Source organism: Bidens hawaiensis, unplaced genomic scaffold (assembly GCF_021521415.1).
Source record: "Bidens hawaiensis isolate Kalapana, Puna unplaced genomic scaffold, B.hawaiensis_p1.1 tig00004126_1, whole genome shotgun sequence".
Classification (NCBI taxonomy): Eukaryota; Viridiplantae; Streptophyta; class Magnoliopsida; order Asterales; family Asteraceae; genus Bidens; species Bidens hawaiensis.
In genome coordinates this window covers 109,734-129,717 of record NW_027491245.1, presented here as the reverse complement: position 1 = coordinate 129,717, position 19,984 = coordinate 109,734, and the positions used below count along the sequence as shown (strand labels likewise).

The following is a 19,984-nucleotide window of genomic DNA, read 5'->3' as shown; positions in this document are numbered from 1 at the left end:
TGTAGGATGCTTAAATCTCTCGAACTTTGCTCTGATACCAACTTGTAAGGCCCCGTCACCGGTGCCTCACTTTCGACGTTGGATTTACACAGAAACGCAGTTCTACAAATCAGAGTTTATTTAGACTTTCACGGAAACGTTAACTTTAATCATTCAATACAAAAATTCAATCTTTTCTTTAAAACATAATACACGACATCATAATTAAAACACCATTTTTCTTCTATCTTCAAATGTCAGCCTTTCAATCCATGCCATGTGCCCTCCTCGTGCTAGCTCATCAATCATACTCACCTACGTGCATACTAAAAGTCAGCTACGTTGAGTGAGTTCTAGTTAATCAGGCAACATACAATTCATTCTCATACATATCTTCCCGTATCCGAAGACACTTATTATTAACTTAACCTTGTACAAATATCCATAAGAGGAACGTCACGTAATATCTATTAAAAGAACTATTACTATTACTATTACCCATACTATATATATATATATATATATATATATATATATATATTCTCCATGGAAGGAACACTCTATATACTTTCCATAGAAGGAACACTCTATGTACTTTCCATAGAAGGAACACTCTATATATTATCCATAGAATGAACATTACACTATCCATAGAAGGAACACTACACTATCCATAGAAGGAACACTATGCTATCCATAGAAGGAACACTACACTATCCATAGAATGAACACTACACTATCCATAGAAGGAACACTACACTATCCATAGAAGGAACACTATGCTATCCATAGAAGGAACATTATACTATCCATAGAAGGAACACTACACTATCCATAGAAGGACCACTACACTATCCATAGAAGGAACACTATGATATCCATAGAAGGACCATTATACTATCCATAGAAGGAACTCTATATATTATCCATAGAAGGAACACTGTATATAAGTTATTATTTAATATCCATGTAAGGAGCTAATCATTTCCCATGGCAATACGTGCAATATCCGAAGATCGTTCACGTACCTACAAGCTTTCTTTCATAACGTTCATACATCATCCTTACATTACATACAATATTCATATCTTTATTTATAACCTGACAGTACGTGCAATATCCGAAGATCGTTCACGTACCGACAAGCAATCATTCGTATCAATCACATATATCATAAATGGCATACACTTACCATTTAAGGTAATTGTATTAATTGTCACATCGAGTATGCACACAGCCCCGAAAACATAACAAGGAAATGGGGCTAGAAACTCACATGGATCCTGTTTCTTTCTCCGTTTATCGTAATTCCCTTCTTTAATTGCCCTGCTAACTGTATATAGGGTACACGTATTAATATCGGTTCAATGTCTAGAGTAATCTATGGTCATTGTATTACATTATACTTAGATTATTTTATATAATCCTAGTGTATATTGCTTTTAATTATTTAATATCCCTTTTGCTTTCTTTAATATTTTATTTTAACACCCAAGATTATCCTTTTGACGTATAGTGACATGGGTACGCGTATGCATATATTTATACGCACATATCTAACTCACGGGTACTTATATACATATATAAATATAATGTATTCGAGTCTTAACGTGATCGGGTTTATATTATCGTTAATTACATTATAAATAACCCAAGGCATCGTAAACAAGTTCGTCTATCTATTTTGTGATCGAGTTTATATGTTCTAAGTGTTTGAGTGACGGTGTGATCGAATGTACGGGGTATGATAGGACTCGGGTTTTTATTCGGGCTTGGCTAGATCTTTGGGCCTATGTATAGATATTACTAAGTAGAATCTAAGGCCCAACCTCTCTTAATTAACCATCAGACCAGTCTTCTTCCTTCTTCATTCTCTTTTTTTTCATCAGCCGCTACAAGATCTGAGTTCGAGTTTCAGCGTAATTTGCCATAGGGCATTGTAATCGAGCTCATGAGACTCTATTACAATGTAATCGGATCCCATTGTAAGTGATTGTAACGTCGTAATCGACTTTATTGTATGCGATCCTAATTGTATTCGAGTCACAGAGGTTGTGGCTTTAGGCAGGGTCCTTGATTGAAATCGAGTTTGGGTGTAATCTAGGTGAGGGTTTATATGTATATTGTATGCGATGGTCCTCAGATTTCTGAGTATGGGTGTAATCGAGTTCAGTGTATGCTAGTTGTTTATAATCGGCTGTATATATATATTGTAATCGAGCTCCCTTTATTGTAAACGATGGGATGGTATGCGATGTATATATGTATCTATATTGTATGCGATTTCTGCTGTAAACGAATCATCCTTGCAAGCGATTTGGGGTTTGTAGACCAACCATACACATGAGCTGAGCTTTTGTAATCGATGTCCATTGATTGTAATTGAGTTACGGGTAATTTGGGCAGATGGGTTTTGGTTAACATGAGGGTCAAGGGTTGAGTCTCCACCTACAGCTCGTTTATTAGTTTTATTATTATTATTATTATTATTATTATTATTATTATTATTATTATTATTATTATTATTATTATTATATAAACCTTTTAACATGAAGCCATCTTTCCCCTTACGCGCTCTTGTGACCATTTCCGGGTAAGACTTGTCTCGGGAAATTGTAAAGTTTGAATCTTTAGGCTTTAAACGCTCAAACTAGATCTAGGGTTTCTTTTAACGAGCCGTTCATCTTTCGGGTTTGTTTCATTCATTTTAAACGTCAAGTTTGTTACTTTAAGGTTCGTTTATGGCCGATCTATTCTAGATTCAAGTTTCAAGACTAACCGTTTATAAAAACATAAACTTTAATTTAAAGAACATACCTTTCCGGGTTCGTTTGGTCTCGGCTAGCTTGTTTATGAATCTTAAACCTTGGATCTAACTTGTATATAGAAGATCTAATAATAGTTATCTTGATTTGGTCTCGGATCTCTTTCTTTCTCTCTTGGCCGTTTTTGTATAGTAAGGAAGGTGTGTGTTTGTTAGGAGTGTGTGTAGAGATTATGCAAGATGGAAATGAGAATTAGGGTTTTATGATGGTTTAAAAGGGTATTTATACCACTTAAAGCCCATTACCCTTTAACCCACCTTAATTAATCTAAGTCCATGATCATTTCTTTATTCGATATTAAATAATTATTAACGCGAAATCACTAAACGTAACTTTCTTTATTTAACATTATAATAATTTTTTTGTTTTCTATTATGCCGAGAAAATTTTATTTTAAGCCATAAATAAATAATATATTTAAATATTATTCTTTGAAAATCCGGGATGTTACATACTTAAGGGTCAACACGAGTTTGGCGAGTTCATAAGTTATAACAAAAAGTAGTATATGTAGATTCAGCACATTTCGAATATATCAGGGTAGCTAGCCCATTTATAGGTTACTAGACGGTTGAACCAAAGCTGATTCTTATGTATGTTTGTTGCCTTCTTATCAGGTCTATCACAAACATTGGTGTATAACTTAGGTCAATAAAACATGCATTCAACTCCCAGTCGTGCTAGCGCGACTAGCTCGGGTAGGGTTTGTTAAACCCAGAAGTACTACTCAGTATTACCTCGCGATCCCATTCTATCTAAAATACAATTATGATGTGTGTGTGTGTGTGTGTGTGTATGATGTGTGTGATTTATTTCTTTTGAGAACCGCTTTGAGTTTTAAGAACTCGAAAGAACTCAACGTAACAATTTTTTTATTTTACACATGTGTAATACGTAAGTGTAAGTAATGTACAAAAAGTTACCGTAATTTTTACACACCGAATCGACTTTTTACACATGTGTATCTAAGTTTAAACTTGTGTAATCAACAAAAATATTTATTCTCTCTCCTGATTCATTTTTAATCAAATTTAATCTCAGCCACATATTCTAGCTCATTTAATTAAATGTGTGGTCCAAAATTGAGTTCTTAAAGTTCTTACAACTCATCAAGTTCTCAAAATATCTCTCCCCTATATATATATATATATATATATATATATATATATATATGTGTGTGTGTGTGTGTGTATACATATATATATACATAGGAGAGATAATTTAAGAACTTTTTGAGTTTTAAGAACTTAATTCCTAACCGCACATTTAATTAAAAATGATAGATTATGTGGTTGGGATTAAATCTAATTAAAAAATTAAGGAGGTGAGAGAATAAAGATGTATAGTGATAACACTAATTTAAAAGTCTATTACACTTATGTACAAATTCGACTCAGTGGGTAAAAATGTTATAATTTTCTACGTACATGTAACCTACATATATTAAATATATATGTAAAATAAAATCAAAAAAAAATTGTTACAATAAGTTTTTTCGAGTTCTTAAAACTCAAAGTAGTTCTCAAAAGAAATCAACTATATATATACATACATATATATATATATTAAATTAAAAATTCTAAAACAAGGCATTGTCTTTTCTTCTAGAAAACATGTATATGAATATTGTTTATGTTCTCTCCCTGAAAAACAAGAATGAGAAAATGTTTATCTTCCCCAAGAAAACCTGTATATGAAAATGTTTGTGTTTTCTCTAGAAAACAAGAAGGAAAAGTATGAACTCATCTGATGTTGATGTGCAAGGGTTTCATCAAAAGTAAAAGAATGAACCTGACTTGTTATTATTGCTTAGTACAAGTTTTAACTTATGAGTGTGTGTTCACGCAACTAGACAAGTCTAATGTTCAACAATACGTACTCCTAATATTTTGATAATGACTCACAATGCAAAAATTTTGACCTGATGACTCGTTGGTGATTACATTAACGTCATGTGTGAAAAGAAGTTCTAACATGCACCCTACATCATACAATGATCAATCAAGCAAGCCTTTATTATGAAACTCAATTCTAATAATGTAGTTCACGAGACAGATTTAAACATGTACAAACGAATTTTATTAACTAAACAAACCATAAAAATAAATTATACAAACGCATATATGGTTTAAGTTTCTCTATCTATTTTTATTATAATTTTCTCTTGCATACAAAAAACCACAATAATTTAATCACTACAGATATGTACAAATAGTTCATCATTGCACAACATGACTTATTTGTTTGGTTAAGCCACGATACTAATCAAAATCAAGCAATGCCAACTGGGTTATAATCCTACCTGAATATGGGAAGTTCTAGGAGTGGAACCAACCCATTTGGTGTAGCATCTCAGATTTTTCGTATTTCAATTCGTATTCGTTTACCAGACTCGAGAATGTAATTCGGATATTTCGTATTTATAAAATCTTAAATTTATAATAATTTAACTTGGTTAAACTTAATTTATATTCTATTAACTTTCAAACTCATCAAACAACCTTAAAAACTCTTTAAATCGCTTAAAATGGCTAAAAAAAGGCTTTTATGAACCTTCAGGAACTAAAATTGACTTTTTGGAAAACTTGATGGAACACCACCCTTCGCGTATCGCGACGAGGTCCCCCTCATCTCGTCATGGAGCGCGGCCGACACAGATCAGCCAATTTGTTTTTTTATTTTTGTTTAAGGTTTAAAGTCTTCCTTAAACGACCCCAATCACTAAAATTAAGATCCAAGCAATATAATATGATCTTGTAAACTTGCCCTTGTTCATTTATTGTTGCACAATCCGAAATCTTTAGATTAGTTGAGTTGATGTAGTCATAATTTCTTTATTCGGTTTCCTAAATGTGTTATTTCCAAACAAACGAATTTGGGGTGTTATACTTAATCAAAATTCATTCCTAAACCATAAAATAATCTGCAAACATCAGCCGCCATCTCAACTTCATGCCTGTGTTATTTCATTGGTGTTCTTCAATAATCTTTGTTCTTCGGTTTGACTTTCAAGCTTCAAGACCCTTTGACCTCTATTATCTCCTAGTTCTAATCATTGTCAAAGTAAGTTTTCTTCTGTGTTTTGGTATATTTATTTTCATCCACTTAAAAAAATCCCTCAATAAATTATGGGGATTGAGGGAGTCTCGGTTGTGAATTTGATCCCGGCCCGTTTTAGGGCATGATAGTCAAAATATTTGATTGTTCGATTTCTCTATCTTATGGTCAAAATTAGCGTTTGGACCAGAAGAATTATGTTTTTTTTCAAATTTTGAGTGTACTGGTCAGAACCCGACTCCCCATTCGAAGTTTGCATTCTGAACAGTACCAGCTCGCTTATCGGTACTATTTCTGAATCTCAAAAACGAGATCACATCTTGAGTTATATACATCCGTTTGATCTAATTCCAGCGGCTATGTTCTCGTTTTTAATTCTAGTTTGTTGTCTCAAAGTTACAGGTCAGTTTGTGTTGGACCATTCAGCACGTTAAATGCTCGGGATTGGTTTATTATTCTTTTTTTACTTTTATCTCACCAATCATTAAGGTGGGTAATCACTCCCATAGTTTAACTGTTTTTAAATCTTTTGGGGACTTTATGCGTACCTAATTTATATTCATTTATCACATTTAACTAGTAAATCATGACTTCTTGTGTTGATCAATTAAATGTTTACTTGCTATTTGCTTACTTACTTATTTGTTTAATTCTAGCATTCGGAGACATCGGTGAAACTAGTATACGATTGATTACGACATCAATACAGTTACGTATCTAGTTGTTTGATATGATTACGATTAGTACTGATTAAATTATGTTAACAGTATGTTGAGAGGACAATTTGGCAGAGTAACGAGATGATTATGATAATAATAATAAGAACTCTGTTAATTTACTCAATACATTGCATCTATATATAGACGATGAACTCATTCATTATACAAGCCATAATGAATGAGCTTCATATGTTATCAAACGTGATCACTAATACATTAGACTAGCGAATAAGCACATTCGTAGTCCTCATTCGTTAACAAGCCTAAAGAATAGACCCGAATAAACACGCGCTGACACATTCATTTTTATCTACTCTAACTGAATGTGCCATTTAATAGTGAGTGTTCTTATTATAAATTACCAAAATACCCTTATACTGTAAACAAAGACCAAATACGTTAACCCAAAGACCGAGACACACAAAACGTGTACTAACAAAGTCCATCATTTATTCTAGCGTACTCGTCGATTTTGTCTTAGTAGCCAAAGCCCGATTCGCTAAGAAATGGTCAACCGACATCATTACTTGTATTTATTTCGTCTTAATAGCCAAAGCCCGATTTGCTAGGAAATGGTCAAACGACATAAATTATTTGTTCATTACTTGATGGTTGATACTCACAATATTGATTTGCAGCTTTTCTCATATATTATAGTTAGTGTCAAAACTGGTGATTACTTACTCAACCTCGTGTTAACAAACATATCAATTTTGTACGCATATTGCAAGTTATCTTATAGTGTTAAGTGAAGGTTGAAGATCACATAGAATGGGCCTTAGAATATGTATTAAAAAAAAGATTTTTTTTGTATTATTTGTTTGGTTTTAATGTAATTGTTTGAGATGATGTGTACTTGTTTAACTTCAATAAAATAATTAGATATTGCCACTAATATTGTTATGTTAGTGCCTTGTGAGTTGTGAACCAACAATTCGCGACCCCGCATATTCTATCATAGGTTGGGGTGTGACATTTGGCTTGGTCATTATCAAGTTTGGATACTGGAAATAAAGATCAGGAAACAACTATCCAAATCAGGTTAGACACACAATCTTGAAAAATCATAAAAGACATCAAGCACTCGTCCACAAATTACAAACAATAGATTTCTCAAAACAGAACATAATGGAATCAATATAGATCAAAAACATCGTTTAACATCAAGTACAGACCAATCAATAAATGAGAAGGAATATGCCAATAAACTGTTGTCATCAAAACTCATGCCAATAAACTGTTGTCATCAAAACTCAAACCCTAACATGTTTATGACGTCTCTAGGGTTCTAATTCATCAATAAACATCATAATAATCAATATACATAATTTTGGATATATATGGTTTATCAATAAATCATCAAAACATGAAACTGATATATAAAACTTACCAATTAACGTTAGGAATTGTGAAAATCACTCAAGAAAACCACCAATTACAAAAATCGAGATTGAATTGAAGGGTTCGTGTGTGGGGGGGGGGGGGTATGTGACCTACGCCAAGTAGGGGATGGAGGCAGTTCACGATTCTTGAGAATGCTATTAAGGTTGGAATTTTGTTTTAATATTATTTTAATTTCTCATTTAAACCTCGTTGCTATTTTGTGTATATTATTTTAGGAAAATTGGTTTTAAATAATCCAAAATATGCCCTATTGGTAAATATCAATCCCAACTTTACACTTGCCTGCTGGCAGTACCAACTATTTGTGTATTTGTTTTTAACGGGCTGAGACTAACGGATGTTAACTCCGTTAGTCTTATGCTTATGCGGCATGTCTAGTTGGCAAAACATGATTGCATGGCACGCTTTGTTGTCAAATTATGTCTGATGTGGTAGCTTACATGGAAATTATAATCTCGTATCTTCAAACCAAAACCCATATCTTCAAACCCACACACCTTCAACTTCATTCAACATACCCAGATCTTCAAACCAAAACCCATATCTTCAAAGCCACAAAATGTAGGAATCATGTTCTTAAAGAATTTTTATTCGACAACTTTATCATTAGTCACACAGTCACATACTCACCGGTGCTGTTTACACGACGGCAATCACATAGTACACACATACCATTTAATTCACACACTCTTGCCCAATTTCCGTCATACAATTCAAACCAAGAAAAGAAGATAATACAGACGACGAGTTAGGGTTTTTTTTATGGTGTTATTTTGATCCAACAGTTGAGGGTTGGAGTCAATTCTGGATATTTTTCCTAAATTTTAAGAATTTAGGATACCCTTTTGGTCATTATTCAGGGCCGTGTATTGAACGAACATAATTAGTTTTTCGATTTGTTTGGCCTAATTTGGACGGTTTCAAGATTAGGGTTTGGTGATTGTATGCAATGGGATATAGGTGTTTTTAAGTTTAGGGCTTGACGTTAGTGTTAATTAAACTTATTTATAACATGAGGGCCTGGTGATTCTTGATTGGAATTGAAGTTTTTGTAGATGTAATGATCTTTTATGGATTGTTTTAGCTGATGGTAGTGGTGTTGTTGAAAGTAGGTAACAAAATGACACAGTCAGCCGCCACGTAACGTTCCACGTAAGATAATTTTTGACAGCTGTGATGGCCACGTCAGACAAAGACTAACGGAGTTAACATCCGTTAATCGCGGCCCGTTAAAAACAAATACACAAATAGTTGGTACTGCCAGCAGGCAAGTGTAAAGTTGGGACTGATACTTACCAATAGGGCATAGTTTGGATTATTTAAAACCAATTTTCCATTATTTTATAAAAGTTAAAAACATATAAATTATGCGCAATCGATTGCAATTTCATGAAACAAGCTACGAACTAAGCACATAATCATTTAGCACATAATTTCACGCAGATAATATTATAAACATATGCTCAAGATACTATTTTCATGCTTCACCAACGTTAGAGGTCAGACTCGTGTGATTCGGTAATTCCCGAATTACCGCTACGTGAATGTTTGTGCAATAACTGACACTTAATTAACCCTAATTATGTAAAATTCATGAATGAATGTTTGAGATAACGGAGTCTGTGTTAACAACGTTAACTTGAAATTGTCGAGTGTCACACAGGTCCTGTCTATAACTATCACACGTGGCTCTATATAATCATGGAGTATTCTTTTAACTTGCTCAAGAGCCTATGTGAAATTATGTTGTCGTTGCCTGGATACAATTGTGTGAGCAACTACGAACGACTTAAATGTTGGCAGACAATAATAAACTGAAAAACAGCCACTTGCACATGTTAGTGTTATACGTCGTATCAATCAACATAACACGGGGGAATGCCCGACACATTGTATATGGGTTAGAATGACAGTAGAGAATATCCTTCGTCATGGTGGTGGAAGGGTTCTCCCAGGTGTGATACACGAACCCGTTAGTATAAATAAAGTAAATTTGTCATTGTCTATTCAAACACTCTTTTTTGCTATTCGTACACATTTTTTACATACAAATTCTCTTTTACAAACACTTTCACTAAAACCCTTATGGGTGTATGAATAACAGCTCCCTTAAGTTTTTCCCATGTATGTCGCGTATAACGTTATACATGGCGTTTAGGGTACACCCCGACAACCTGCTACTATCACCTCTTACCTACACGTGACGTATAAGGTACAAACAAATAAAGAAAAACCCTCCTATATGTTGCGTATATCCTATTCACGACGTATAGAGGGATGCACCCTAAGACTGAGGGGTGTGGGGGCTTCAAAGGGGCGCTAGAGCCCCTCAGCTCGCGCCCCCATGCGCTAGTACCACACCAAGGGGGCGCTAGAGTGAGCTCCAACACCACCCGCAAGCATGGTAGCGGGAGAAGAGAGAGAGGATGTGGGGCGCTAGAGGGGCGCTACCCACACCAGGGGCCAGGGGCGCCAACACCCCCCTAATCCAGTTTCTCTCTCTGCCACACGTCATAACATTATTGGTTCTTGGCTCTGCTGGAGCCCGCACTAAAGCCTCCACACCCTTTAGTCTAACCTAATATAAATTCATGGATGTTAATGTTGAGAATGCACTATGATAGCTATCAAAGTCCTATCAAACTATTTCCAAGCACGCATTGCATGTGGGGCGTGGAGATGTTTACACCGCAAACAAGAGTCCTAAAAAGACCACCTCTTCCAAACACCAACATTTGTACGTATGTATGTCGTCCGTCTATTAAAATGCTGAATCATCATAAACACCACTTGCATCCTCTCTTCACCATCTGTTGGTCTCAAACAGACCCGCAGTTACACACCTCAATCTCTCCGACCAAAATTAACATGGAGACCCCAACAACAATTAAAGGCGTTCTGGGAATGTTAATGGCGAGTCTTGATGAAAATGATAAGCGAGTGATTTCGCTTGGAATGGGTGGGTGATCCGACTGTGTTTTCGTGCTTTCGGACCACTTCGGTTCGTTGCTCATACTCTAGTTTCCCATAAGTTTAACGGGTATTCGCCTACTGTGGGTCTTCCTCAAACCAGAAGGTATGATTTCATTCACCAATTGATGTCAATTTCGCTATACTCATCAACACCAACTTCTGGTATGTGTAGTCCACCTCTGTTTTCAAATAAGGCTAGTGTCTAATTGCCCGTTTTACGCGTAAACAATATCTTTTGATGAATGAAAATTAACATTTATTATTTCAAGAAAAAGACAAAATTATTTTAATCATAATCTTATATATGATAACAATTTCATATAAGTTATATTAAATATATTTAATTATTTTATTGTAACTTTGTTTTTTAATTGACATTTTTTTTATAACTTCACATATTAATGGGTCCTTTTATTCTATAAAAGGAAACAAAAAAAAGTTAAATCAAGAATTTGCAGCTACACAAAAAAAAACCCTCACAAACAAATTAAAAATATTTAATAAAAAATCATAACACAAAATTTAATAAAAACGAAATAAGTAAAAACACAAAAATGTTTGTTCGAAAAAAAAAGACACAATGGCAAGTGAAAAAGATCGTTGTGTCTTTTGTTTATTATTGTGTTTTGTGTTTATTTTCGTCATTAATTGTGTTTTTTTCTCTTTATATTGTGTTATATTACTCAACGTTGTGATATATTTTATTCAGAATTGTGTTATATTTGCAATTTATTGTCTGTTTTTTTAGTTATAATTGTGTCTTTTGTTCATTTTTATCATTGTGTCTTTGATCTTAGCGTTGTGTCTTTTCGTCAATTTTTTTTAATTTTTTTTGAACGGGAATGATGGCGGAAACATTTTAGTTTTTTAAATTTTTTCGTTTTTTGTTTATATTTTGAGTTATGATTTTTTTTTATTATTTTTTTTTTGAATTTATATTTCGGTTTTCCTTGTCCATGCAAAAAAAAACAAAACCAGATTGGAAATTCGGCTTTCTAAAAAACATAAAACGAAACCTTGGTTTTGGGTTGGGTTCAGTTACTCTGATTGAGTCATAGTTTTTTCGGTTATGCCATTTGCGCTTAAAACTTTTGATCAGAAAATGTGGCCCAAAATAATGATTTTTGGCTCAATGTTTTTTGTTAAATAATGATTAACTGATTATTAAACCTTCAAGCCTAAAATTTTAAGCTGCACTATTTATTCATTATTTGACCCAAAGTTCTATTCTTAAGCTACAGAATTCAACAAAAGTCGTCTTTTAGGTTTTTACGTGTCTAGTTCGGTTATAAGTTATAAAAGTCAGTCCGGTTTTTTAAGTGCATGCAAAACCAAAACCGAACTGGAAATTCGGTTTCTGAAAAGAAAAAAAACATTAGTTTCTAGTTGCAGTCAGTTATTACGATTCGGTTCGGTTATTTCAGCTATGAGTCTCTACTTGTAACTAAACCTCATATTGCTATAACTGTTAACTTACAACTTATATCTCATTTGATCAAAACAGTGCAATCTGTGAGTATTTATCCAATAATCTCCCATACAAGCTATCTCCGGATGATGTGTACATAACAGCGGGGTGCACACAAGCTATAGAAGTTGCAGTATCGATTCTCGCCTCACCAAACGCAAACATTTTGGTTCCAAGACCCGGGTTCCCAATCTATGAACTTGTTGCAGCGTTTAGAAACGTTGAAACCCGACACTTTGACCTTTTACCTGACAGTGGTTGGGAGGTTGACCTTGATGCGGTTGATGCATTGGCTGACCAGAATACGGTTGCAATTGTGATTATAAATCCTGCGAACCCGTGTGGGAATGTTTATAGTTATGATCATTTGAAGAAGGTATTTGTGTACTTTTTTGACAGGGTGTGTGTGGGTTTGGGTTTGGGCTTAAACTGAACCAAAAACAAGCATTTGGTATTTGAGAACTGTTTGGTTTTCTCGGTTTCATTTTTTTCGGTTTGGGTCGGGTTTGGGGTTAGACTAAACCAAAAAGCAAAAAAATTGTTTTTGAGGATTGAAAACCATTCGGTTTCGGTTTTCTCAGTTTTTGTTTGGGTCGGTATTGTGCTCAAACTAAACCAAAACCAAAAATTCGGTTTTTGAGTTTTTTAAAACTGTTCGGTTTAGGTTTTTCGGTTTTACAACTTGGCTTGAAATTTTTGGGCAGGAAAAATGGGCCCAAAATGATGAATTTGGGCATTACTCTTTTTGCTAAATAATAGTTAATTGAATTATTGAACATTATACATTTAACCGTTCGGTTTCGGTTGTTCGCTTTTCATTTGGGGTTTGGTTTCGGTTTTACCATTTAGGCTTGAAACTTTTGTGCCTACAAAATGGCCCAAAATAATGAATCTTGGTCTAAAACTTTGGGCATAAGTCTTTTTGTTAAATAATAGTTGATTGAATATATACATTTGAGCTAAAATATTTGTGTGCCACCACTTGTAATAATTACTTGCCACTCAATTAAATTTTTTTTATTTTAATTGCACACAAAACCGAAAGTTCAGTTTCTACAAAAACATTAAGCCAAACCTTTAGTTTTTGTTTGAATTTGGTTATTTCAATTTGATTTTTCTCGTTACGAATCTGTTTTTATGGTTGTATGAACTCATTTGAGATACTAATTTGGATTTTATTGTTAAAATGTGCAAGTAGATTGCTGAAACTGCAAAGAAGCATAAGATTGTTGTTATAGCAGATGAAGTTTATGGGCATTTAACATTTGGATCAAACCCATTTGTTCCAATGGGTGTTTTCGGGTCAGGTGCCCGTTTTGACACTTGGGTCTTTGTCAAAAAGATGGATAGTGCCAGGATGGCGCCTTGGATGGTTTGTCACAACCGACCCTAACTCCATTTTCAAAAACGCAAAGGTACATTAACCGGGTTTGGAGTTAGTCTAAACGGGATCGGGTCAGGTTTGGGTTGGACCAATTTAAGCCCATTTATTTATATTTTTTAACGTGTTTATGTAGTAACTTCAACTATTTCAGTATTTTTAATCCAAAATGTTAATGTTTAAAAATAAATTTGCGTTTTTAAAAATAATTTCTTAAAAGTCATAAAACCGATATGTAAATTAAGAATTTTGAAGTATTAATATGTAAAAAAAAATCGGGTTAAATGGGTCGTGCACTCGTGCTCATGTCAACCTGCGAATACTCGTGTTGTGTTTGGGTTTTTGTGTGTGACACGACTTTCAAGTTCGCTCATGTAGTTCGTGGATTTGGATTTACTCTAAACGATCAGGTTGTTTTCAGGTCGAACACGCAAAAACGTTTACAGGTCGTATTGGCAGGTTGACCCGTATAATCCATCATTTATTTACTTTGTATATTTTTTAATGTGTTTATATAATAACTTCAAATATTTGGGTACGTTTATTCCAAAATTTAATAGTTAACTATATTTGCATATTTTAAACGTAATTGCTTAAAAAACATGTAAAAGAATTATTCTTTTTCGGATTAAACGGGGTTGTGCTCGTGTCAATCCATGAATACTCACATCGTACTATCTATTCTGGTTAATATGTGTGACACGATTTCCAGGTCCGTGTATGTCCGCATCGAACATTTATCTACAAGAGAATTGTATAAAGTTGAACAATCAGCATTAAAATTTCATCTCTTTGAAATAATCAAGCCGAGCTGGTTCATTTAGCTTCGAGCTCGCTTACAGCTTTCATAATTTGTTTCTATATATTATTTCAGACCGTTGAGCGCCTCAAGAAGTATTTTGACATTTGTGGTGGTCCAGCAACAATCATACAAGTAAATGCAACCATTGTTTGGATAATAATGATAACTACTTGCTAAACAATCTAAACTCTTTTGTTTCAGGCAGCAGTGCCTCAAATTTTAAAGGAAACAAGTGAAGTTTTCTTCACAAGAACTTTGAGCCTATTGAAGCATACATCAGATGTTTGTTTCAAGAAAATAAAAGATATTCCTTGCTTAACATGCCCAACAAAACCACAAGGATCAATGGTTATGATGGTGAAGTTAAATATATCATTACTAAAAGATGTCAAATACGACATCGATTTCTGTTTCAAGCTCACTAAAGAAGAATCCATCATCCTTCTTCCAGGTGAGAAGTAAATAAAATATTCCAGGTTTCAATCGTCTTCATAAAGGCTCAGCTCGTGTAACTTGAGAGAGCTGAGCTCGGCTCATTTTGGGCTCTATTCTAGTGCTTGCGCTCGGCACGTTTGTTATTTATTAATTACAGTATTATATTAATATACACTTACATGTTTTTATATATATTTATAAGGGGTGTTCATTATTTGAATCCAACGCAAACTGAATTCAAGTTACGAATTCAAACTTTGAGTTATTCGAAATGAATCCTTATTCGAACCGAATTACTAATTTGACCTTTATATATCCCGAACTGGTTCGATTTGAATACCGGAATTCGCATTATATGTAATTTTATAATATATGGACTTTTGAATTGCCTAAGCTTTTTTGATACTATGTATAACTAGATAGTTAAGGATTTTCTGTTTATATATTTAAGTTTTCTTTCGATTTAATTTGTTGTTACTTTCTATATTATTTGGTTTTACTTGAATAGACCTGAATTCAAACCAACTTCGAATCGATTTTAGCAGATTTATTCGAAGTCGAAGCCAATTCAAATTCAGTTTTAAAATTTTCGAATTTGAATGACCATTTCGAATAACCCGAATTTGATTTGATAAACACCTCTAATATGTATAAATACAAAAAAAATTTACATAACACGATATATATTATTTAGTTATTTTATCATAATTTTGTAAAAAATGACTATTTATATGCACATATATATTTTATATTATGAAATATAAATAAATATTATATAATATCAAGCTCGTTTAGTCTCACAAGCCTAGTCAAGCATGTTAACTAAAGCTTGGGCTTGACCGCGCTAATAAATGAGCTCCAAAAGAGACTATTAGTGTTATAATTCTCTGATGTCAGTTATACCCGGCCACCGACAACACCGCTTCCGCCTTCCATTTTTCTCATGATCAGAGAATTAATAGAGACTCGTCTAAGTTCAGCTTAACTCAAGCTTTAAACGAGCCAATCCAAGTGGGACTGCTCGTGTACTCCCCTAGTTCAATCTTGCATCAATGACTTGCGCAGTGATCATGAAATTGGCCAGTCAAGTGGGACTGTATAACGGGAAATGGGTAATTTTTGTCACGTGGGTCAGTCCCAACAACACATTTGGCTACAATAAAAGTTATACGGTTAACTAAAAATCTAAGCAAAACGATTTAGGAGATTTTCAGCATTTGAAACACTTTCGCCAACTCAGTCATTTATTAATGAATGAATGGGTTTAACGTTGAAGTTAATCCCGTTTTTTCAGGAGTTACGGTGGGACTAAAGAATTGGGTGAGGATAATATTTGCTGCAGAACCATCTTTTCTTGAAGAAGCACTTGAGAGAGTGAAGTCATTTTGCTATAGGCATTCTTCTGAACAAAAGAGCTTGTTGGTTCATGATTGAAGAACTATAAAAGGTTTTTTATTATGTATTTTTGGGTTTTGAAATAATTGTCTAGGTGTTTAATGTTGTATTGAATTTATAAATAATGAGTCGTTGATTTATAACAAAAATGTCATATAACCCCCATTACAAATATAAGATAAATCAACATTATTATTTTGGATACAACTTGGTTTCTTTTAAAAAAAATTATCTTACATAAAATGAAACAATATTATTATTTTTGTCGATGCCAGTGGCGGATCCAGAAGAAAGGTTCAGAGGTATCTTAAAAAAAGTTTTTGACTCTAAACTATCATAATATTTGCTCATAGGTATCAAATACATAAAACGTAAAAGGGAGAAAAATCACTAGTTTTGCATTTCGCTGACTAAGTTGAGGATAAGCCCGACCTACCTAAAGCCTTTATAGCCTGTGACCATTATAGTTAATTTATAAGAAATGTTTCATTAGCATGATTATTGTTATCAAACAATAGTATTATTTCTAGCATTGTCTTACTATTAATCTATTATAGTTGGTGAAAATTACGGAATGAATGATAAGTTAGTATGTGTGAACAGAAGAATTAAGTTAGTTAAATTTATTGAAAAGCTATATATAGGGTGCAGTTACTGTACGCTAATGCCTTAACGTACGGTAGGTACGTGAGACGCTCAAAGGCAAAAACCTAAAACGCTCAGAAAATGCTCGGAAAACTTAAACGCTCAGCAAAACACTCAAAAAACGGTATTCGTGAAAAAAGTGAAAAATTGATCGATTAACCATCAAAAACTGTTTTTTCGAAAAACAAATGATTGATTGGATGTATTGACGATTCCGAGATGTTTGGATGTGATTTCATGGATCGATTCGTGAAAAAATGGATTCGCGTACATTAATGTACGTTAAGGATTAGTGTATTGGATCTTTTCACTACATAAGTAAATAGTATTATAAATTTACTATAATTACAAATAGTAACATATTACTAATAGTAACATATTACTAAAATGATACGAGTTTATGTGAAAACAACATATTACTAAAATGATACGAGTTTATGTGAAAACAACATAATTCATATAAATACATGAATGAATATGTGATTCCATAACAATGTGAGTATTCGATAAATTTAATGTAAAGTGCTTATAGAAAATCTTGTTTGTAAGATTCCTCTTTTGTTAAAATATATGTCTGTTTGTTTTTTTTTTCCAAAAAACGGCTATATATAATACGATTGTTGTGAACCACCGACGTTTTGAATGTCACATTTTTCATTTGTCAACCCAATGATATAATCTTGTCTTCCTAAATAGTGCTTCTAAATAGTGTTTTGATATTATAAATACCATATATCTAGAATGAGTAAATGCATCCGGTAAGTTCATATTCTAACATTTTCGTATTCCCTTGTTTCTTGTTAACTACAAGTTCACATATTACTCTAATAATCTTCTTATAATTAAGGCTAATGTCATAATACGTTATCAGCACGAGTCGCTTATATCCTAATCAAGAAAGGTAATATGCTCAAAGGTATCCATATAAGCATCACAAACACTTCTTTAATTATGTACATTGGAAATACATATATGCATATACATATATTAAGTAATAGCAATAATGTGTATAAACATTGTTATTAAAATTTAATAACTATTCTATTTTTTATATGCACACTAATATTTCATTTAGAAGTTAGATTTATTTACACTAACAATTCTATTCTTATTATTGTGCATACTAATTATATATTTTATGAAATAAACGTTATTTAATATCTTATTTATTATCTTACTTTAAAATAATTAATATTATACACACACACACATACAAACGGTAATATTACCGTTATAAAACGGTAATATAGCAGTTGTAAAACGGTTATAAATTTTCAACTATAAATAACCAATTATCAATCTCAAATATTTCAAAAATACAAAAATTTTCTTCTCGGGAATACTCAAGATAATATTTGGAAGGATAATTCATCCAATTTTAATGTTAACTACCATAATGCTGATAATATTATTGTTCTTAATTTGTAATCTCCCACCTATAGAGTTTAATCTTTTCTTTTTTCTTTATCTATTTATAGCTCTACCTTTGTATTTTCTTTCAATTTTAATAAGTATGTAATTCTAATATTTATCTTATTTGTGTTTAGTAATAAAATGGAAAACATCGTAAAACTTGAATTTCCGGCTCTTAATATCACCGGAAATAATTATATGTCATGGTTGGCACATGTTAAACGACATCTCAAATCAATGGGTGTTTTGAATACGATAACAGAAGGAAATAATTGTAAGGATCAAGACAAGGCAAAAGCCGATGTCTTCCTCCACAAACACATTGATGAGATGTTACAATTTGAGTATTCAAATTGTGAGGATCCATGCATTTTATGGGAAGATTTAAAAAGCAGATTTGATCATCAAAGGGAAGTTCTACTTCCCACTGCTAGAGATGAATGGAACAATCTCAGGTTCCAAGATTTCAAAAAAGTAAATGAGTACACCTCTGCTTTGTTCAGAATATGCTCAATGCTCCGATTTTGTGGGCAAACTGTTACTGAGGGGGATATGTTAGAGAAAACTTTCTCCACATTTCATGCATCAAATATAAACTTGCAAACACATTATCGATTGCAGAATTTTAGGAGATACTATGATCTAAATGCATTACTCATTGTAGCAGAGAAAAATAATGAATTATTGATGAAATATCATCAATCTTGTCCCACAAGTTCATTAGCAATATCGGAAGCAAATATTGTTCAAAAAAAATTCTCATAAAAATTATGGTCATAAATTGGAACAAGGTCGTGGACGAGGCCATGGACGTGGCCGTGGTCATTTTGACAAAAGGCATTTTAATTATCGTAAGCATTCATTTAAATGGAACACTAATTTTTACGGTCGTGGTCGTGGCCGTGGTCGTAGCCAGAGAGCCAATAATTACCATATTCCACAAAATACCAATTCCAACCAACACAATAAATGGAATAAAGCTGGTAGGTCCGAAAATAATGGTACTTCATGTTTTAGATGTGGAAGTACAAATCACTGGTCAAAGGCTTGTCGCACAGCTCCACATCTGTGTGAACTATACCAAGCCTCTTTCAAAGGAAAAGAGAAAGAAGTGAACCATGTTGATAACTTTGATGATATCAATGCTGAGCTGAGCGTTGCAGACTTTGAAGTGGAACTCTGAAACAAATGTTGCTTGACGACAATTATTATATGCAATAATTAAGTGTGTTTCTCATTATATTTAATTATGTAGTTCCATTCATGTACTGTTTGTTTTTCAATTAAATAAAGTTTTTATTAAAATATCATAATGTCTTCGTTATACACTTATTATTTTTCTTAATATTTTCGAGATTTAAAATGAAAATCACTGGAGCATAAGATTAAACAAATGAAGAAGATATATGTATAGCGGATAGTGGAGCCATGCATACTATATTAGATCTAAAAAATATTTTTATAAACTGAAACCGACAAAAGGGATCA

The 19,984-nt window shown here is 33.1% G+C and overlaps 1 pseudogene across 1 annotated transcript; it reads left to right on the top strand.

Annotated features, from left to right (window-relative positions):
• Positions 1-10,837: 10,837 nt before the first annotated feature.
• LOC143625597 (putative aminotransferase TAT2) lies at positions 10,838-16,491 on the top strand (annotated as a pseudogene). The gene is made up of 6 exons (XR_013152301.1): positions 10,838-11,060; positions 12,462-12,801; positions 13,624-13,840; positions 14,681-14,740; positions 14,810-15,059; positions 16,338-16,491. The product of XR_013152301.1 is annotated as a putative aminotransferase TAT2 (transcript).
• Positions 16,492-19,984: the final 3,493 nt, after the last annotated feature.